This window comes from Tenrec ecaudatus, chromosome 9 (genome assembly GCF_050624435.1).
Source record: "Tenrec ecaudatus isolate mTenEca1 chromosome 9, mTenEca1.hap1, whole genome shotgun sequence".
In the NCBI taxonomy this organism is placed as follows: Eukaryota; Metazoa; Chordata; class Mammalia; order Afrosoricida; family Tenrecidae; genus Tenrec; species Tenrec ecaudatus.
The window spans coordinates 157,213,818-157,221,689 of NC_134538.1; the positions used below are offsets into that span (position 1 = coordinate 157,213,818).

General features: G+C 47.3%; 1 pseudogene; it reads right to left on the minus strand.

The window, feature by feature from the left end:
- Positions 1-6,634: 6,634 nt before the first annotated feature.
- LOC142456598 (small ribosomal subunit protein eS19 pseudogene) lies at positions 6,635-7,167 on the minus strand (annotated as a pseudogene).
- Positions 7,168-7,872: the final 705 nt, after the last annotated feature.

The window sequence follows — 7,872 nt, forward strand, 5'->3', positions numbered from 1 at the left end:
CTGACCCAAGCCATGGTATTCACCATTGCATCACCTACATGAGAAAGATGGACATGAAATAATAAGGAAGACCATAGAAGAATCTATGCATTTGAATTGTGGTGCTGGAGAAGAATATTGAAAGTACCATGGGCTGCTGCTACTGGAAAATGTAAGGCCAGAGTGCTCCTTAGAGGCAAAGAGGGCAAGAGTTAGTCTCACATAGTGTGGACATGTTTGGACAGGAGAGACCAGTCCCTGGAGAAGGACATCATACTTGGTCAAGCGGATTAGGCAACAAAAAAGAGGCAGGCCCTCCATGAGATGGGCAGACACAGTGGCTGCATCCATGGGCTCAGGCACAAGGACTCTTGTGAGAAATGCAGAACTGGGCAGTGTGTCCTTCTGTTGTGCACGGGGTCACTGTGGATGAGCTGGCTGGATGCACCCAACAGCACCAACAACCACAACAAGAACTCGCCCCAAAGTTTGCCCCCTGCTCGTTTGCGAGGATTGACAAGAAGAGGGAAGATGGGGGAGAAAGAAAGGGAACCATTATTTACCTAGCGAGAGGCTGAATTAAAAACAATTTTCTTTGGTCTGTTTATTTACCACTGTTGTTTTCCTGGAAGGTCCAGGTGTGTGGGAAAGTTTCATCAAAATCAAGTGTGGCGAGCATGCCAAGCTGACGTTGCTGGGGCACATCTGGGTGCTACGAGGTCATCCGAACCAGTTGTATCAGCAACAGGAAAGGAAAACAACCCCCCACCCCCAGGAGACAGCAATGAGTCATCTTGCTGCATCACAGAAAGCAGAAAGGAGAAGTCCACACACATCAGGAGGCTGGGTCAAAAGGAATGTCCAAAGTCCATGCCAACCAGGTGTTCCAGGCAGCTGTGAAAGCCAGGTGGCGCACGAGTCAAATGGTCCGAAGAGCCCTCAGGGGAGGGCGCAGACAAGGAGGAGACACAGGTGCTGCCCTATGGTTGAATCTGCCTAGCACCAATATTTTCTAGGAAGAACTGAGCTGAGAGGGATGAAGGTGGGGGAACTGGTGGAGGGATTCCCTTCAGGCTGGAGGAGAGACACAGCACTCGCCAAGGACAAATGGACAGGCATTAATTAGCGATGCTAAATGAAAAGACCTGCAGGCTACCAGCCTTCTTCCAGAGACACTGGTCCAAGAGCAGAGGTGCTGTGCATTCGTACACAGAGCAGCAGGGTGGGGGAGCCAGCGCCTGGGGTGGGCAGCAGGTGCTTGGGGTGGTACCCTGTGCTATCCTTGAGGGGTGAAATGAGTTCCTTTGTGTGGCCATGTGCCTTAGTTGGAAAAACAACTCAAGAGATCCTTCTACCGCTAAATCCCGAGGCCTTACCTGTGGCCTAGTTCTCTCGGAGAGGGTTTGTTAGCTTGCCAGGTGTCTGCTACCTAGGGCTGCTATAAGGTAAATGCTGTAAGCACATGACTTTAGCAAACAGGAACTCTTTCCCTGCTAGTTGAGGCTGGAAGTCCAAATGGAGAGTGTTGGTTAGGGAAAAGGCTTTCTCTCTGTGTGACTGGGAGGTGGGGATGGGGAAGGGATCTTTAACACCTTTCAGTATCGGTGGGTCCAAAATCCCTTGGGCATTGTGGCAGTTCGATTTTATTTTATTTAAAAAAAAATTTTTTTGGCAGTTTGATTTTATGTCAACTTGAATTTGTATGAGAGTGTAGGAGTGAAATCCAACCTGTCAATCAGGCCAAAGCCTGATGATGTCTCCATAGGGGGTGTGGCCTATTGATAAGGGAGAAACTGGGTCTTTCTCTGTCTCTCTCTGGCACTTCCCTATTAGACCAGATTGACTAGAGAAACAAATACAGAGACACTCATATGTGTGTAAGAAAGAGCTTTATATCAAAGAATAATTGTATTTTAAGAAAACGTCCCAGCCCAGCCCAGATCAAGTCCATAAGTCCAATATTTGCCCACAAGTCCGATTCTCATGCATGAATCTCTCTTCAGATTCACATAGCGCATGCAATGATGTACAGGAAGACCACAGACCAGTGGCTCCAGTGGTGGTGGAAGTATCTGCAGGGCTCTCTCAGGACTGCGTAGCTCCAAGTGGCTGGTCAGTAGGAAGGTGAAGCAGAGAGAGGGGCTCTCGCAGGGCTCAGCAAGTCTCTGTGTGGCTTGTCAACAGGATGATGAAAGGCAGGGAGAGAGGGAAGCCAGCCTCCAGAGAGCCATTTCTCTGGTCGCCCTCCAATCCAGCTGGGACCTGATGGACAGGTTAAATTTCACCCCTTCCCTCTTAATACCCTTAAGTTGACACGAGATTATGTAACTATCACATTCGCCTTCCTCCTTCACTGGGACTCTTTGTCTGCCTCCAACCTGGAGAGTAGTTGGCGCCCTGCCAGGTTTCCACTGAACTTGGATCCATCTGGTGCTGCACCCACTGGCCTGTCGTCTCCCTGCTTCCTGTTTCACCCTGCTGCATCATCAGTCTGCAACTACGGACATCTGCAGAGGGCCCTGGCAAGCATCAGACCCAGAGACTTGAGGTGCACAGGGCTGGGAAACCTCCGTGATAGAAAGTTCCTTCCTGAGATAGCGTTCCGTCTTATATGTATATGAGCGTCATTCAGTTTGTTTCGCTAGACAACCCAGCACAATGCAGGATTCATACACAAGGAGACTCCAAAGAGTTCATAGAAAAAGGAAAAAGTTATCTAAAAAAAAATAAAGAAGAAAAAAAACCTCAATTATCTTTTCATTCCATTTTAAAAATCAGTTCATCGAGGGCTCGTACAATTCTTATCACAATAAATACATACATCCATGGTGTCAAGAACATATGTACATTTGTTGCCATCATCATTCTCAAAACATTTGCCATCTACTTGAGCCCTTAATATCTGCTGCTCATTTTCCCCCTCCCTCCCCACTCCCCCCTACCTCATGAACCCTTCATCATTCATATATTATTATTATTATTATTTTGTCATATATTACACTGTCCGACGTCTCCCCCGCCTTCTTCTCTGCTGTCTCTCCCCCAGGGAGGAGGCTATACGTAGATTCCTGTAATCAGTTCCCCCTTTCTACCCCACATTCTCTCCACCCTCCAGGCATCACCACTCTCACCACTGGTCCTGGAGGAGTCATCTGTCCTGGATTCCCTGTGTTTCCAGTTGCTATCTGTACCAATGTACATCCTCTGGTCTAGCCAGATTTGCAAGGTAGAATTGGGATCATGATAATGGGGGGAAGGAAGTATTTAAGAACTAGAGGAAAGTTATATGTTTTATGTTTCATCGTTACTACCCTGCACCTTGCCTGGTTCATCTCCTTCCCTTCATTCCATTTTTCCATGAACCTTTTAGAGTCCATTTGTATGTCTTGGGATCAATCTTTCTCTTAGTCTAAGAGGTTCTCAGCAGGCAAATATTGTGCCTGCCCCTGGTTCTTATTGTTTGATTATAGTCATGTCTGCCTCTCTGCTGGCTTCTCTCTCCTGTCACGTCTTGTAAGATAACAAGTGTTTCAGGTCATGTTCCAAGGAAACACCTTGATATTCACAACCCTGATTAAAGGTGCTGCATCCCACCCTGACTGGCTGATCATATCAGATCACATCATGGAGAAGCCATTACATAATTACCAAATTATATGTTTATATAACTGTTTTGCCTGGCCCTGGGCTGTTGCCTCCCCTGGACTGCTAGGCACCTTATAGACATTGGTCAATAGACCATGCAAATGAAGTTACTATGGATTATGCAAAAGAAGTGACCATTGCCTACTATACAAATGAAGTGTGCATGGTCTACCCAGCATGGACTGATTACTTTGTGGCCCCACTGGTGTGTGTGTGGGGTGAGGCCATCCCTTCAAATTGCCACGAAGTTGTGCATGTATGTAGCTGGTCCCACAGAGGTTTAGCAGACAGAAAGAAGAGGAGGAGGAGCAACAGGAAGAAGCAGAAAGAACAAAGGAGAGAGAAGTAGAGAAAGGGAGAGGAGACAAGGAACATCCTGAAAGAGCTCTAACAGGAGTCAGGGGCTATAACAGGGAGAGGAGAGCGGTCCAGAAGGGGCCCCGGTAGCAGAGCCACGGTGACCAACTCAACACCAAGAAGAGCCTGTCCCAGAGGGCTGAGAGGAGGCTGACCTGGGGTGGGAGAGGGGGCTGAGAGCGGGCCTACATAACTGAGAGGAGCTGAGAGAGCCTGCTTGTGTGAAAGAAGGGAGACATTGCCTGAATGCTTCCTGATCCTGATCCTGATCCCAATCCCAAGTTATTTCCTTACTAGCCACTTAGCTGTAAGTACTGTCTGTGAGTTTTGTGTGGCCACTGCAACCGACTATTGAACCCTGCAGAGGAGGAGAGCGCCAGAAGAGGGACAGCTGTGGTCGGAATTGGTAAAAAGCTGGGGAAGTGCAGGTGTGTCCAATGTCTACCACGTCCACTGTTACCGCTCTCTCACCAGTTCATGCCCTGGAGCAGCAGAGGCAGTTCACTCACTCCGAGTTGGAGAGAAAGTGTTTATTGGAAGGTGGTGCCGTGGGCAGATCCACAGCAGTGCAGGCGGTCTTGGCGGTGACCTGCTTGTGCTCCAAATACATAGTTTATATATTTTTGCACCATCATGCCCATTTGAGGGGAATCATATAATTTTCCATTACTCTCCTCACAAGAGATATGAAGCATAAATGTTCATTATAAGAGTCAGAAAAAAGTCAGATAAAACAATTAGCATAGGGGTGGGGTGGGGGAAAAAACAATTAGCATTGCTGTTGTGCAAGCAATTTCCTTGATGTCTTAATGACCCTCAGGCAGAGTCATCCAGCTGGCCCCTCAGGCTGAAGCAGCTAGACCAGCGGTTCTCAACCTGTGGGTCGAGACCCCTTTGAGGGTTGAATGACCCTTTCACAGGGGTCATCTGATTCATAACAGTAGCAAAATTACGGTGATGAAGTAGCAACAAAAATAATTTTATGGTTGAGGGGTCACCACACCATGAGGGACTGTATTAAAAGGTTGTGGCATTAAGTTATACCACATGTGGGAATCAGTCTTGGACTAATTTTTTAAAATCATTTTTATTGGGGGCTCTTACAGCTCTTATAACATTCCATACATCAATTGTATCAAACTTATTTGTACATCTGTTGCCATCAGCTTTCCTTGAACTGATCTTGATTTGCATTCTTTTCTCTGAAGGCAGGTAGGTTTGCCACTACCTTCTTTCCTGTCTTTTCCCCCCTGCCCTTTTGATCTTAAATGGTTGAGTAATTTAACATGGGTGTGAGTTCAGTTTTAGATCTGAAGAGTGACTAAGGACCATTGTCTGGAGAGGTTGGGGGGCAGGTCTCACCTATCTTTATCCAGTCAATTAAGCCTGATCGCTTTTATGATTTTGAGTTTTACAGAATGATGTTTGCATGGTCCATTAGTCCACTGGACTCATTGTTTCCATAAGTCTTTTGATTTTCACTACTCTCCCTCTGTCAATATTACACATTTTATGGCTACTCATGAGCTTTTAAGACCCCAGCTCCTGACTCCCCAACACCAAATTAGGGTGTGGAACGTTTCCCAGGTGAACTATGTTACGCCAACTGATTTTGGTGTTCCTTGAGACTATGGTCCTGTCCCGAGCCCCTAGGCCCAGGGACTCCTTCCTTCAGGCTTCCTCCAAGTGTTTGGTTATGTTTGAGAAGTTTGCATCACATATACAAATGTCCCTGCCAAATCTCTGTATCTCCTCACTCCTGTGCTGGAGGGAAATTTCTTCATGTCTCTGAACTCCCATCTCAAATAGACAAACTCATGTCACCCCATTTCTTTAATTGACCTAAAGGCTAAGCTAAACTGCCACAAAAGCCTCCTCACTCCTAAAGACTTCCTCCTCCCTGGGACCAGCCATGGTAATCTGTCATCTGTGCTTTATCATCACAATGGAATGTCAGCTTGTCATTGTGGTTAGACCAATTCTTGTTTAAACTGGATCCCTCTCTCCCTTAAGTCTTTCCCCCATCACCAGGGAGGCTGGCATCATAAAACAAGGCACCTAAGACTTTACCTGAAAAGACCTTCTTCTTTTTTTTAAAATACTCTTATTTTACTTCTGTCAATACTGCTTAGTGATATGAGAGGTGAGGGGTTTTTTTGATATGAGTTTTTAACTTTTTTTTTTCTTTCTATATTAAGCTTGCTCCCTTAATGATATAAAAGGGATGGCCAAAGACCAACCTGTGCTGCAGTACAGGTGGACAGCTCCTTTTAAAGGTTCCCTCTGCAGTCCGGGCTAGCCTCAAAATAAAGACTTCACATAATTAAATTGGACATTGTAGTGGTCATTTACTCAAACCTGAACCACCACCAAGTAACTGGGTGGGACTATACTAAGAGGGTGTGTGTACCACTAATAGAGGGGATTGGTCAGTTTTCATTACCACCACCCCACCCACCCCCTAGTTATATGGATGAACCATCTTTGAAGCAGCAGCAGAGAGAGATAAGCCAGGAACTTTGGAAGAGCCTGTGTTAGTCTGGGCAGACTAGAGAAACAAATCCACAGACACTCATAGATGTATAAGAAAGAGTTTTATGTATAGGGTAAGTGTACACTTGGAAAGCATCCAAGCCCCTAAGTCTGATTTTTTTTTTTTTTTTACGAACGAGGCAATTTATTAACCCAGCATCATTTGTTCTAATGTTTCTTGTTGGCAGCTGCCACCTGTCCGGCGATTCTGTCCAGATCTCTCTGTCCCTGAGGTGTCAGTTTGCGGCCGCCATCTTGGTCCTTCTCCACCATCTTGAGCCCCTCCAGGGCTTGCAGGACCCAGCGGGCCACACTCTTGGAGCCCCGGCTGAAGTGGCTGGGCATGACACCATTCCTCTGCCGCCCCCCGTAGATCTTGGTCATGGAGCCGACCCCAGCGCCACCCCGAAGGTACAGGTGCCGTGCTATAGAGGCAGCTCGCGTGTAGAACCAGTTCTCGTCATAGGGAGCAAGCTCTTTATGCTTGGCCAACTTGACTGTGTCTACCCATTCGGGGACTTTCAGCTTTCCGGACTTTTTGAGGAAGGCTGCCAGAGCTCTGACGAACTCCTGCTGGTTCACGTCTTTTACAGTAACTCCAGGCATCGTGCGGCCTCCGCGCTGCCGGCCAGGGGAAAAGCGCCCCTAAGTCTGATTTATACTATTTGTCCAACACTGATCTACAAAATCCTCCTCAAACTCACAAAACACATACAATGACATCGAATACAGGAGGATCACAGGGCAGTGGGTAAAATGTCTTTGAATCCAATGGCAGTGTAAGCATCTCAGCACTGGCAGGGGTCTCCACGTGGCTTCTCCAGCACCCAGGGCTGCATCGGGGTAAGTCTATGTGGTTCTCCTCACAGATGTCTCAGTGGAAGTGAGCCTTGCCAGCTGAGGCAGAGAGCTAGCAAAGGCAGCCATTCACTGGTCGGACCATCAGAGAACAAGAGACCAGAGAACCAGAAAGGCGAGGCTCTCTGAGCCGTGTCTCTCTGCGCCCTTCAATTAACCTGCCCTTCAATTAAACCCACATGTGTTTATCGGCCAGGTTGGCACACTAAACCTTAACTATCACAAGCACATTCCAGATTTCTGTCTAAAGTTGCAGAGGGTGAGGCCAGAGGCAACAGACTGTGGCACAGAGACTATGGGACAGAACAAGTGTGGAAGTGCCGAGATTATGGGATGGTGAGACTGAGCCACGGGCTGGCTTCCTGCTGAAAGCTGAGGCCAAGGGAGAACTTGGCGGGGACCAAAACACCCGGTGACTTTGGGGCAGAGACTGAACCTTCTCTTAGTGTCAACTGCAGAAATACTTCAGCAGGTTCCACTACTCTCGGACTTGAGTAAATC